This window comes from Anthonomus grandis, chromosome 14, assembly GCF_022605725.1.
Source record: "Anthonomus grandis grandis chromosome 14, icAntGran1.3, whole genome shotgun sequence".
Classification (NCBI taxonomy): domain Eukaryota; kingdom Metazoa; phylum Arthropoda; class Insecta; order Coleoptera; family Curculionidae; genus Anthonomus; species Anthonomus grandis.
The window spans coordinates 11,253,640-11,268,667 of NC_065559.1; the positions used below are offsets into that span (position 1 = coordinate 11,253,640).

General features: G+C 32.2%; 1 protein-coding gene across 3 annotated transcripts in view; it reads left to right on the plus strand.

The window, feature by feature from the left end:
* Positions 1 to 15,028, plus strand: part of LOC126744587 (dachshund homolog 2) — an 842,630-nt gene that overhangs the window by 761,341 nt on the left and 66,261 nt on the right. The window lies entirely within an intron of this gene.

The window sequence follows — 15,028 nt, forward strand, 5'->3', positions numbered from 1 at the left end:
TGAGGTCTGTATTGCTTTGAATTCTCGATACTTTTCGTGTGTGATGTAAACGAATTTTTCTAAATTCTTTGTGTCTGGCTTCGAGAGCATCTTCTGCCAGCTGCCCTACAGGGAGTTCAAAAAAGCTAATAATTTCGCAACCGTGCGTTAAAATTTTATGAACAGTAATAGGCATGTAGTACCATTCATAAAAATTTAAATAAATGCTTCTAGTATCAATAAGTAAGGACTGAAATTTAGGTACGTTAATCTTAGAACTTGAAGAAAGTACTCTTAAAATTAACTGAAAGTTTTTAATTAGAGTTGAGTTGATACCTGTTATTTCAGAACTAATTTCTACGCTTTTAAAAATGTCCTAGCAGTATTTCCATCATTTGTGGAACCATACCCGGGCTTTGGCTTATCGACAATTAATCTCAATTTGTCTTTAAATTCTAACTGAATTCTTTTTTTTATATTTTCAAAAAGTTCCTTACTTTCACCACCTTTTACTTGCCACGTTTTTAATTGTAAGCGATAGGCGATGTCCAATACACACTCAAAAAAACGAATCCAGCAATGAAGTGTCGATAGGCCAAAGCGATAGTTTTCAGCATTTGGTGTTCTTTGAAGCACTGAGTCCTGGTTCATTTGCCTTGGTGTGGCTCCACAAATAATGCACCTGGATGTAGAACAGGTTTCTGAAAGGATATTGGCCATACTACCGTCAAACATAGTGAATAACATTTCGTAAGAAACATTTACATTTTTTTCTGAAATAAAAAGATGGTAAATATTAAGATTAGTCATTAATGACTCAACTTCACCATGAACGGTTCGAACAACATTTGAAGTTTCTTTTGTAAATTTAAATGCAATTGGTCGACAATACATTGTTGATGATGAACGTGGGTGAGACCATATACTTTCTCCATTTTCATTATCAATTAATCTAAGAGGAACTAATGCGACAAGAAACATGTACTCATCTGTTGACAAACTATCTTCAAATTTTTGCTTATAAAGACTATGCCCCGAGCTACCGTCAAACCCCCATTTGCAAATTAATTTAAAATTTTTGTCAGAATGTATTATAATATCCTGAATTTTTAAAATACTTTCTGCAGTTTTATTTAGAAGCTCTTGAAGATTAACTTCAGCTGAAGTGTCAGTCATAATAATTTGCGAGGGTAATAATGTTTTTTTTACGTTCAAATAGAGTGCGATAGCTCGAAACAGTTTGTGTGCAAAGAATTAATCTTAGAACGCAGTATGTTATAGCTCTTAACCAAAAGGTTTAGGTCGTGGTAAAGTGCTAAGGCGTCTTCAGCTATTCAGCTTAATTTTTTTGCCTCTGAAGGAATTTCCTTTCGTTGAGAATTAATCCTCTCTGCCGCAAAACATATTTCTTCTGGCGTATAATTTGTCAACAACTCTTGTACTCTGCGCAATTTGGTTCTTTTTGATGCAGCTTGAAAAGGCACATGCGGTCTTCCACGACTAGGTCTTGGTTGAGGATCCACTTCCATGTCAGTTGCTTCAGTTGGAATATTTGGTTGAAGATAGGGTAAATAAAGAGTGCTTTGTAACCATGTCAAATGTTTTTTAAGAAAAGCATCTCGGCGTCTTCCACAATTGTTCGACATTCTTTCTAACGAAACAGAAAATAGCTTGCTGCTAATTAGCAGCTTTGCTTTAATGTCAGTTGAACAATTATCTAATGCAAAATAAGTTTTAATTGTTTCCATTATTCCTGATGCCTTTTTATTTTTATTTTTAGCCATTTTTCATACAGGATTGTATTAGGTATGGTTTTTTCTAAAAAACAAAAATTCCGCATTATTCCGCAAAAAGTGATGGGTGTCATTTAAAAGTAAACACTTTGGAGGATTGATCCTAAACATTTTATGAAACAACTCTAAACTACTTTTTGTAAATCTTGATGAAAGTGAGCAAAAGGGTATTTTAACACTTTTAAATATATACATATCTGCAAAAGGCTTAACATGAAAATGATAACTTACCTTCGAAAATATTGTTCATACTTAAGTGTACAAATTAAAAATATATTAACTTTAAAACACTAGTGCACACTACAACAATTTTATTTTAAACTACACTTCTAAAGATAACCACAAATCTTTATCGGTATAAAATGTTTTTATTATCCAAAAATTTCTGAATAAAAAAAGTTAAAGGTACCTGCCTTATCTTACTCGGGTATTTTGCTAAGCATAACACCAAGAATGTTTTGAAAATTAAATACTTTACTTGTGCATTTTTGTCCATTGGTTGCAACACTGTGGCGTCGGTTCGCAAAGAAGAATTTGCAATTAGGAAAAAATAAAACACCTATTTCTCCCGACTACAAAGCACCATATAATGAGTTGAAATGTCCGATCAAAACATACACAAACTTCGTGAAATACACACCGTACTAAAATGGTAATGAAAAACAAAATTAAGTTCAACCCGGGTACAATCCACCCTACAGATTCTTTTACAGACAAAATACCACAACTAACAAAAAATGTAACGTGAAAAAACTGGGTTATTACTCTACTAATCGATAACCCTCTCTTTTTTACAACAGCTGATCGACATATTACGGGCTACGTTGCCAAATTAATATATTCCTAAGAAATTCCTGACATAAAGACTAGAAAAATAACATGATAGCTTGCAAGTTTTAAATCTATTGTCTATAGTCCTGAGGATAATCATTAATTAATTGTTACTTTAAACAGCAAATTAAATGAAATCTGTGAAACTCCAAATAAAATGTATTATTTATAAACGATTAAAACGCACGGAACTGCTTAAAGTTAAATGTATAAGATCTAAAACATTAGGTATACTCATAAAAGAGTAGGTTAAAAAGTTGATTAAGAAAAAGAGAGTTCAGTAACTCAAAAAGAAGAAATAAGGATAGTACTTGCCTGCACGAGTTTCTGTTTACTACCTTCTTTAAAAGAAGGCAACTAGAGAACCTAAGAAAAAGTGAAAAATAGGAAAAATACATAAGGGATCACAAAAAGAAGCAAACAGACAGTTTGCGTATTTAGCTCTAGTATGTACATTAGATTTAAATGCATTAGTCTGAGTGATACAACGTTAACTTGGATCAATATTATTAAAAAAATAAGTTAGCACGTAAAGTTACTTTATTAAAATATGTTTGCCTAATATTTCCGTAAGTCAACAAGCAGAAAATGATAGTGAAAATGAAATTTGTATTTATGCTTACTAGCTTCTTCGGTAAAATATCCAGAGACCAGAAACCCAAGTCCTATTATTTATTATAACTGTTAAAATAAGACAACAAACATCTACAAAACTAATGCAAAGATGTTCCAAAAGTTTATAATAACTAACGGGGATGAACAGTTTAAAGAGTAACCTAAGCTTGTGACTGCCTTTATCAAAGTGATACACATATATACAGATCAAAATGGTCTATGGGACAAAGGTACTAAACTAAAATTTAAAAAATATTAAAAATAAACACTCACATCTAAATTCATTTTAAAAATATAAAAAAAATAAAAATATTCATCCCAGTATAATAGAATATTAATTTAGAAATAAAATATCGAAAAATGCGAAATGAAAAAATTAAAAGTAAAAACGAAAGTCCTTGCTCATAGAATATATGACGACCCTGTATTTAGAACAGCTTGATATCTGTTTGGCATGCTCCTACATAAATTGTTATGTCGCTTTGCTCAATTTGAAGTCTTTGCTCTTGCAAACAGTTCCTTAACTCTTCTTTTCTCTGGAACTCTATTCTTTGATTTAAAACGCGCATTTCCAACATATCCCAAAGTGCTTGATAGGATGAAAATCAGAGGGTTATGCAAGGCATGGCAACACCTAAATACTGTGCAACTCCAGAAAGTTCCTAGCGGTACTTGCAACAAGCGGACGTGCATCTCTTTCATTAGTAAGAAATTGTCACCAAATTCTGTAACTCGTTGATAAAGAATAGGTTGCAGAATTTGATCCCAGTATTCATTTGTTGTCAAAAACCCTTCATTGCTTAGCTACATTCTCAGCCATCTCGAATCAGGACGTATACCAGACCTTGATTTACTGGTAAAAAGAATGCATGCGCATTTACGCTCCTGTCAACTCCGATATTCTTCGGACATTTTTAATCTCCTTGCGCGATTTACGAGATACTACTGCAGCAGGTAAATAAAGAAGGAGTTTTTGGAGGAGAGGGTTGTCTAAATATTTCAAAATAGCCAACCTACCAACCTATATAAATCAACAACATCCAGGAACAGCAAAGACCAAATTGATAACAGAACAACACTAAACGTAGGGTGAGAACATATACTAGAAATAACATGTGGCAAATTAAGATATGCCTTGAAAAGAATGAAGAGCGGTAATGTTCTGAAGAGGAACATATCAAATCAGATATGATAAGGTTCGAAGGAAAGTGATCCTATTTAAAAGAGGCGATTCCCTTAACATCGAAAATCAGTTTGCTGTAACATGTGTATAAAATATAATAAAAAATTATTACAAACCGTTTTACACAAAAAACTGGACTTTTACCAACTCGCTAAATAAGCAGAATTTCGTAGTGCGTTCCTTCCTCACTGCTATGAAACTAGAAATTGCAAGCCAATTTTTTTGTTGTATCTTTGTATTGCCCTTACATTTATAAACATTTTGATGTATCATTTATGTAGCATGTGCTATACCTAAGTCCAAGCGTTTTGGACTTATTCTCATTCAAAATTTGAAAGTTTAATATTTCGGCGTAGCTCCATAGTAAGTTTTGGATTTATGACGCAGGAAGCAAAAGAATAATTAATTTCAATAGTTATTATTGTTGATAGTTCTGTATTTCGCTGGTTTTTCAATCTATTTTTGTTTTTTGAACACTAAATTACATTAATATGCGGCTTACTGAGATACAGCGCATAGAAATCTTGATGATCGGTTACGGTAATCGAGTTAGAACGCCTCAGGAAGTTTGTGAGCTATTGAATTAGAAATACCTCAATCGTCCGGCAATATCGCAATCGACAATTGGTAAGATTGAGCAGAAGTTTAGTCAAATGTAGGAGAGTTTCCTAAATGTTGTCGTCCTCAAGTTGATGAAAATAGGCACTTAGTTTTATTGGCGGTTTAAGATAATCAGCATGTAGCAGTTAAGCAGGTAACAAAGGACCTGGATATTGGAAAAAGTGAAAAAAAGTGTTCCCATCAAGGACTGCTAGAAAGAAAGTTTGAGAGGCGCTTTGAATTGCAAAATGTGTTTGGAGAATCCAAATCAACGATAAAGCCACTTTCTGCTTGAATGGTGGCGTAAATACTATCGATATTGGTCCAATGAAAATCTACATTGGATAAAGGAAGGACGTAGACTACTAAATCAAAAAATAAACGCGTGGGGTGGCGTTGTTGGCGAAATTATTATCGGGCCTTTCATCCTTGAAGAAAATTTAACAGGTGAGAGATACCTGACTTTTTTACAAGAGAAAGTTCTTTCAGCTCTGGCTAACCTTTTTCCCGAGATAGAACGTCCGGGTTTGCCACGCCATATTATCTAGTTTCAACAAGAGGGTGCTCCACCCCATTTTGCTGAGGAAGTTCGAACCTATTTGCACGACACTTTCCCAAAGAAGAAGCGGTGTTATTGAGTGGCCAGCAAGATCACCCGATCTAACGCCACGAAAGTTTTTTAAGCGAATTTAAAGGAGATGTGTTTAAAAGCCAACCGGCAAATCTAGATGATTTAAAATGAGGCATACGTCGAATAACGACCGAAATGGTCCGAAATATGCAGCAGGAATGGCAGGAATTTCTAGATCGATTAGGCTATTGTCAGTTGACTAAAAGGGGACAATTAGAACATTTTGCTTAAATAAAATTATTTTTAAGTTTACGAAGCTTTGTTTTTAATAGAAACACGACGTAAAAATTATTTAATTTTTCCTTTTATTCATGACCTTTTTTTCAATTTCCAAATTTTGAATGAGAATAACTCCAAAATGCTTGGACTTAGGTATAGCACATGGTGCATAAAAAATGTTAAGCATTGTAAGGGCAATCCAAAAATGCAAAAAAAATTGGGTTGCAATTTAAAAAAAAAATTATTTATTCCTTAGTTTACGACCAACCTGTGTATAAAAACAGCACAATGCATGTTAAAATTTATGAAAACAAATAAACATCTAAAATAAACCTAAATAGAGGAGTTTGGTAAGGCCACACGACATCACCAAAACTGTTCTCTCTGGTACCGGAAGATAAATTTAAGGAAATGCATTGGAAGAAGAAGTGTAAGTATAAAAGTCAAAGGATCGTACCTAAGTCACTTACGCTTTAACAGAGATCCAGATAAGTTATTAAAGGAATTGATGCAACAGATAACTATCACATCAAGAACAAAGGGTTTAAAAATTAAAAAAAATACAAAGATCTTGTAACCCAATCACATTCAATTAAAAATATTTTAAGAGAACATTGAAAATGATGGTGAATACCTGGGCTACCTCCATAAACTACGAAAAGAGAATCAAAAGTCGGAAATAATACGAAGGCTGAAATTAAACTCGGCCGCTTTTGGAAAACTAAAGTACATTCTACTTAATCCAGGCATTGCAACGCATTTAAAACGTAAGGTTTATGGCATGTGCATTTTCGGTAACAACATATGACTTCGAAACAATGGCAATCGTAAAATGGAACTCTAATTCTTAGAGTTTTCATAAAAGACCGAATCAAAAATGAAGAAATTAGAAGACGAAAAAAAGTGACCGGACAAGACAAAATGACAGTAGGACACCAACAAAATGATCACTAGCGCTGCAGAGATACAAAGAGAAGTAGAGTACTACAGCATGTAGAATCTGGGCACAATCAGCTCAAGATCAGTAGGAATGGAACAGACTGGGAAAAGCCTAGGATAGATTGTTTTGGGATTCTTTTGTTGCCCCTGGCTGGGCTAAAATATTCCCAGATTAAAAAGGCTACTCAATTTTACAGCTTGCCTTTATTGGTTTCAGTTATATGCTTTTTAATTTAATTAAAATTAAAGTTAATTAAAATTACTTCTTCACCTCTTCTCTACGATGCTTCAACGTCAACTCGTCGCGATCGCGCAGGTTAAAGCCGAGATTGCTTGTCCGGTTCGATTGGCCTGTCCGGTCACGTGACGCAAGCGTGGAGTACAGATTATCTGGTTTCCTTGTTTCTCGCATTATCCAATAAAGGATCGAGTAACGCAGAAATGATGAATCAAATTTAGTTCTTATACAGTGTCGCACTGAGATAACTATTAAACAAATAACTTAAGCTAAATAAAACTAATCAAAGATACTGGAGCTCTAATGGACGTCTGTCCTTAATATTGTTTTCATGTTTTTGTGTCTTATTATTTGAATAGTGTCACTAACGTCATGACCATTTTGAAACCCACTCTTAGCTGGTTGCCAGTAATATTCTGGTTTCATAAAGCCTGAAGGTGAACAAACTTATAGCCACTACTTGTTTTTCTTACATCACCAGTCTCTTTAATTCTACCAGCACCTTTCTATAGCACTCTTGGTAAAATATACAGCTTCTGCAATATCGAGGATGTTCATACCACTCTGTATCATACCTAGTAAATGAATTTCATGATCAAGATGTTGCCCTTATATATTGATTATGTTCCACGCACGGTTGTTGTAGCAAAAATTATACTGAACACATCTTTCAGTTTAACAAATATACCTTAAAGAATTTAAACTAATTATTTAAGGTGAATTTAAAAAAAAATTCCAACAAATAATACACAATTTATCTCGAAAATGCATGTTTTGCTTAAAAATACAACCGTTTTTTTTTCTCACCTAAATCATTTTGATGCAAAAATTGGCCCACATGCATCTTGATAATGAATAAAATCCAAATTTACTAAAAAATGCCAAGCCTTTATTTATAATACCTCGGTTTTATCTTATATAGACAAAATTTTGTAAAACTCAAAGGGCTATTATTAGTAAGATACCTGTTAATAAATTAATGAATTCGAAAAAAAAATCGTAGTAATAATAAGAATTTTATGCATGTAACTTGGATTATAGTATAAAATAAATATCACTTTCAAAGCGCATCATGATTTAATCAATTAAAAATCTTGCATACTCCATAAAACCTCATTAAATTTTCGTTACCGTTACACCAATACTGAATCCTTTGAAGTCAAATCCTTCATCTTTATATCTGTGAGGTAAACATTTTTACAATATGTAATAAAGGGCGACAAAATAAGCTAATGGCATGGTTTTAATTTAATTTTTACATTTTAATATAGTTCATTTATTAATTGCGAAATATGCCGAGAGATTTCAAAGTTATATCAAAATTAATGTAAAGATAATAATGATATTTGTATTTATGATCATTTAGCTATTACCAAGGCCTATTGCCACTTTTATATAAAAGTTTAGTTAATTTAAGAATCATCACATACTTTGAATGTTTTAAATTAATATGAAAGTGTGATAAGAACCTTAGAAATTAAAGCCCAACATACTATATGAAAAAATTGCATAAAGCTCTAAATACTTACTCAATATTTTTAAAAATTTTCCTAAAAACAGCAATATAGAAATTTTTTACTTATATTTAGGCTATCAAAGTTATCACTGAAATCTTGCATCTAGCAAGCATAAAAATTTTACGTCTCGCAAAAACTTAGGGAAGAAGACAATGAAATAGAAAATAGACAATGAATATACCACTTGGATTAAAAAAGAACATTGCAAGATCAGGAATCGAATTAAAGAGATAAAGCATACTAAAGCATACACCTTTCTACTATGTGCAATCTTATGTCAAGTATTTTGACAGAAATACTATACACAATTATAAAAAAGCCACCAATTCCCAGCAAAACAAAAAGACTGCACAAAAAATACTTAAGGCGTTAAAGATCAGGTCTTAATAAGAAAAACGATTAATGAAATTGTCGCAAGAACCTCTACATATATAACCTCTACAATTTTTATATACAATATAAAAATCGATCTCCTTCTAATCACAGTCAATAAAATCATTAAGTATCAAGAATATCAAAATTAGATACGGAAATACCAAGGAGATTCGATATTACCGCTACTCTATAAGCTTGCACTAGCCCTACACAGCTCACTCTTACACAGATTGCACACCCGATACCCGTGCAAGAGAGAAAACTAAAATCAGTCATCGTCTATACATCGAGGACTTGGTGACGAACTAAAAACCCAATAAAAATATTAATTTAGCAACAACTTATACGTAGAATTTACAAGTCGAAAAGTGGCACAAAATAACAATTAAAAATGGTAAAACATTAAAAAAAAAACAAAAACTAGACGAAAAATAACCATCTGGTCCGTTAAAGAGTAAGAAATGTAGAAATACCCTATCGTAAAAGAAAATTTAAAATACATTACTCTTAAACAAATAAAAAGAAAGTAACTCAAGAATATCTAAGAATAAGAAGAGAAATACTCAGAACTGAACTTACTTAGTTTTGGAATAATAAATGGAACTTTGCAGAAATTAAAGCAATAGATAGGAAAACCAGAAAACAAATGTTAATAAAGATTAGATATAGACAGACTCTACACTCCATGGCAAAATGGAGGTAGCGGACTTACTAATATTGAAATTAGTCAGGAGATTCCAGCACTCTTGATTGTTAAACTAAAACAACAAGACAATATCTCGGGATAGGTTATAGACAAAACAAAAAAAAAACGATGACATTTAACATCAACTATCTTAAAATCAGAATTCTGTAAACCAGAACTATCAAGACCGAGTTAGATAAAGCGAAACCATACATTATATGCTTGGTTGCTTAAAAAATCTACTGCTATAAACAGAGAATAAGAGACTATAAAAATCAAAATGTATCTCCTAATAAGACACATTTACTCATTTAAGTGATTTCGGGAAAGCACCTATTACAGTTTACAGAATACTGTTCTGTTGAACACTACAAATAATATGCAAAAACTCTTGCAGATAATATTAATAATATTCTTTATAATAATAATAATAATAATAATAATAATAATAATAATAATAATAATAATAATAATAATAATAATAATAATAATAATAATAATAATAATAATATAGAGACACGATGCGGTAGCAAAAATTATATATCAAGAACTCGCTCTAAAACTGAAATTTCTGCAGAATAAAAAGCGTCTGTAGTATAAGTATGTGCCACAAAGGATTCTGGAAAATTCAAACTTTAGGCTTTATTCAGATCGTACTATTTTAACTGATCAAACTGTGAGTAGATACACATTGAGTTAGTTCTAGTGGACAAGCAACATAAGATAACATCTCTTATCGAAGTGGCTATTCCCAGTACTAACAATTTAGTTCAAAAGTACGCAGAAAAACGTTCAAAGCACCGCGACCTAGAAGTAAGGTTACAGAGGTAATGGCAAATTAATACTGTTAGAATAACGATACCAATTATAATGTTGACTAGGGGAGTCATACCACAGAACCTGCAAAGAAACATTGAAGAACTAGGTTTCAATCAACACAAACAGAGAGCTACAGAAATTACTACTACAGCGGTTCTATTAAATACAGCCCGAATTAAAAAGGAAATTGCTGAGAACAACCATTGAGCCCGATAACCTGGTAAGGGCCCCCACAGAGCTCATTTCCTTTGATACTTGAGCATCTGGGATGCGTGAATATTCCCCTCTGAGAGAGTGCGAGCCATTTTGGCTGAAAATCATGATAATATTAATAATAATATATTAATTATTTATTATTTTTCATTGAACCCTCTGAACAACCTGCTCAATCAGAGTGGCAACGCATACGCATTAGACGATCAAAGAAAGCTCAGTTACTTATTTTACAATGATGACCTAAAATTATATGCTAAAAATCCTGAGCAATTGCGTGAGTCACTTGAATTGGTCAAAAGGTTTAGTCAAAATATTAGAATGGATATAAACCTGGACAAATGCGCAGTGGTTCATACAGAGGCAAATTAATTGAGACCGAAAACGTTATTCTGATTGACCAAATAACAATAATATTCACAATGCAAATAGAAAACATTTATAAGTACCTTGGATTTTTGGAAAAAAATCATTGAAGGAAGGCGGAATTAAGAGAAAATTGTGGACGAGTTCAAGCACCGAACTAAAACCGCACTTAAAACAAAATATGGGGTGCGCCTATATTTACCTACACATTCGGAGTGTTTACCTGGTCTAAAACAGAACTGCAAGCGCTTGATATAAGTAAGATTCGTACAACGTTCACAAAACACAGAAGGCTTCACTCAAACTCCGCGATTGAAAGGATATACGTACATTGCTCTGTCAGAAGGAAGCGCCTCTCCTTCACATAGAAAAAGTCACCAAAATGAAGTAACCAGTCTCCAAAAATATTTTACGAGAAGTAACTTACTATTTCATCAACGTCTTATAGCTGTTGATCGTGCATACTCACCTGTTCATCTTGCAACAGTAACAGAACAAAGAGAAACATTATTAGCAAATTAATAACAGATTGGAAATTGACATGGCAGATTCAAGGCAAGTCTGCATCAAGGTGAGGCTGATATGCTAGTTAGCAATACTTACCTTAGCGTAGGATATTTATTTCCTAAAATAGAAGGTGCTTTTCTAACAATATAGGACCAAATAGTGCAACAATATAAAAAACAGATTGTGAAGCAGCAAGTCTCAAATATAAAGTGCAGATTGTACAATGCCGAGATCGAGTCAGTACAGCACTTAATATTGGCCTGCACTGTGCTTGCACCTACATCTTATCTGAGCAGGGATAATGATATGGGAAAAGTAATTTACTTGGCGGTACCGAAGCATACTGGTATTAGATCGGAATCTACAGCAGCTTACAAACACCAACCCCAATCTATCTGCAAAAATTTAGATTTTAAGATTTATTGGCATACAACAATTTTGACAGATACAGACACTACAACACAACAGATCAGATATGATCATTGTAGGGAAGGATAAGCGAAGAGCTACAATTATAGATTTTTCCGTTCCTCTGGATAATATTGCGCAAAAAAATAACTAAATATCAAGATCTACCAGCACATTAAAATAAACAATTGTGAGACATGACCATGGTCCAGGTCAAACCCTTGGCCATATCGTCAAATTGAATAGTACACAAAAAGTGTGCATCACATTTAGTACATTTTAATCTACTCAAAAAGCATATTTGCTTGATGCAAAAGCAGCAATGACGGAGTTATATGCCGTACCCCTTCTATAAAGTCAGTGAATACCTTTAGCCTTAGTCACTGCAACCCGGCGAATGAAGATATAAAAGGAAGAGTAAGATAAGAAATATGAGATGGCATAGGTATGTATAATTTTTGTTTATACACATAATCAGTTAAGTCTACTCTCATCTGTTCAGCAATTAAAACTTTCCTTAATATAATTTTTAAAAGTAGTTAGTGACGAATCGAGAAGCCATTGCAAAAATTATTTAGTAGTCGTGACAGCAAACATTTCAGTGGCTTGGAATAGACACTTTATTATTAAAACATAAACTACGACTGTAAAAAATCGACTATAAATTTAAATTTTGCAAAAAGGTACTTTAATGTTTCTGTTTTTGAAACAAAATGTGTTTATGTGCAACTTTCTCTCCAATTTAACATAGTATTTGTGCACATTTTGTTTTGGGCAGCAAAGATGAATTGTGATCATTTTCACAGACTTTATGAATCAAACGCAAACCGGAATTTTATACCTTTAGTTCCCTTTATGATTCAAAATTATCAAGATAAGGTCTATAAAAAATGATTGTAATATCTTAAAATTAAAGAGTCGCATAATAGCATCTTAACTTCTTTTTTTAAAACAGTAGGATTAGCATTTATAATTAATAATAAATATTAAAATGTTAAATGCAAAAGAAGAAGAAATGCACATACTTAAAAAAACGTACAGAAGCTAATAAATATTAGCCCTTATATATTTCTGTTAGCACTAGTACTACAAAGTTAAGAAATAATTTAGATCTAAACTCTATTTAACCATAATTAGTAGTAACCTTCATACAATTTTGCTTCACTTTCCTGAGGCGCTTCGAACGCATTTTAAAAAAATAATGTTATATAGCCAAGGTGGTGTGTATGTATATTAAAGTAGAGCTTGAGTTATCAACCTTTCAATTCTGTAAGCTGTTATTAGGGCACTAGGTAATAAACGGTGCCGCGGGGCCATACTGTCTCAAATTGACTGAGATACGATCTGAACCGATGGTTCACTAACAGGTTTCAGGGCCCGTTTGCCATAAGAAATCAAAAGTTTAACGTTAATTTTGATTTCGTTGGACTCTCGAGGCTAACAGGTTTATTTTTTATAGACAGGATGTGCATTAATTAGATTTTAAGCATGTTTTAAATGATTAGTGAGGGCTCAATATGTCATGAAATACGATGCTTATTACACATTTGTTTTATCCATAATATATATCGCTACAGTAGATTTTTTATTTACTTTTCCAAAAATCTTAATAATTAAATTTCGTATTAATAATAATAGAATAATATAAAAAAAGCACTTAATGCTTAAACGAAAAAATAAAAACAGTGTATTAGCTTGACCATATAGAATAATGAAGCATATGAAAGCGCACGTCAAACGGGGGTAAAATGGTTAGGAGGGTTGAGTCATTACTTATTTTGAAAGTAATTTCTTAAGGGAAGTAGCTTTTAAAAAATATTAAATAGTTGACTTTTCTTTTAAGCAGTTTGCAAAAAACTTGATAAAAAGTATAAACAAGTATTTAAATGAGTAATATTTTGAAGTTTTAAGATATGCAGGGTGTTCGGCATATAAACCGACAAAATTTGTTGGCATATTCTTGGGGTCATTTGAAAGCTTTTTATCCTAATACCTTGGGTCTTAAAAGTTACTGTTATGAAGATATCAATTTTTTAATGTTTTTTTCTCAAATTATGCCTTTAAAACCATATAACTTTTTCATAAGTGATAATAAAATTACGATTTTTGAAAAATAATATTCCCTCATCTATGGTATTTAAACAGTTGACAAAATTTGTTTCGACTGATTATCCTAAATGGTAGTAATTGTTTGGAAAAAAATCAACGTGAAAATTTAATTAAGAAAAAGTCGCAGGAATTAGGAGCATCATTTCATTTTAATAAACTCGCTAATTATTGACCTTTCTGACGGTGTGCTTATTATTCATAAAAAATATATGCTCAGAATTAAGAAGAAATCAACTATCTTTTTTGATTGTTTAACGGCTGTAAAACAATATAGGGATGCAAATCGATCAATAATTTACCTTGACAAAACTTGGTTTGACACTCATAACACCAACGCCCCCTCAAATAAAGGGAAGAGGATAACAATTATTTATGCAGGCTCAGAAAATGGCTTTGTTCTAAACGGTCTACTACTTTCTACTAAAAATATAGCAGATTCTTCCCAGGATTACCACCAAGATTGACTGACTCACAACTTTTTGAAAATTGGTTTGAATATCGGCTTTTTAAAAATATTCAAAAAGTACTAACAGCTGTTAAACTAAATAAAAAGTATGTGTGTGATAAACTCGCAAAGGAAAATGGGCATACAGTGTTGCACCTAACTCCATATTATTGTGTTTTTAATCCCATTGAACTTATATGGCATCAAGTAAAATCGACTATTCGAAGAAATTATACTTCTTTAACATTAAATGCATCTGCAGTAGAATTATTAATAAAAATTATAGTGAATAATATTACAACCAATAGTTGGAAAAACTATGTTTTCAACATGTTTTTAAGGTAGAAAATTCTTACGCGTTTATAAATACCAATGTTCAGTCCTTAATAATAAGTTTAGACAATGATAGTGACGGTGAAATATAATTAAATTTAGAGTAAGCTAGAATAAGTTTTTAAACAGTGTTTGAATTTATAAGAAATAATTGTATTTTGTATTCTATTTTTTTTTTTTATTATTAATTTTATATACTCTTATAAGCTTTTAGAAATAAATG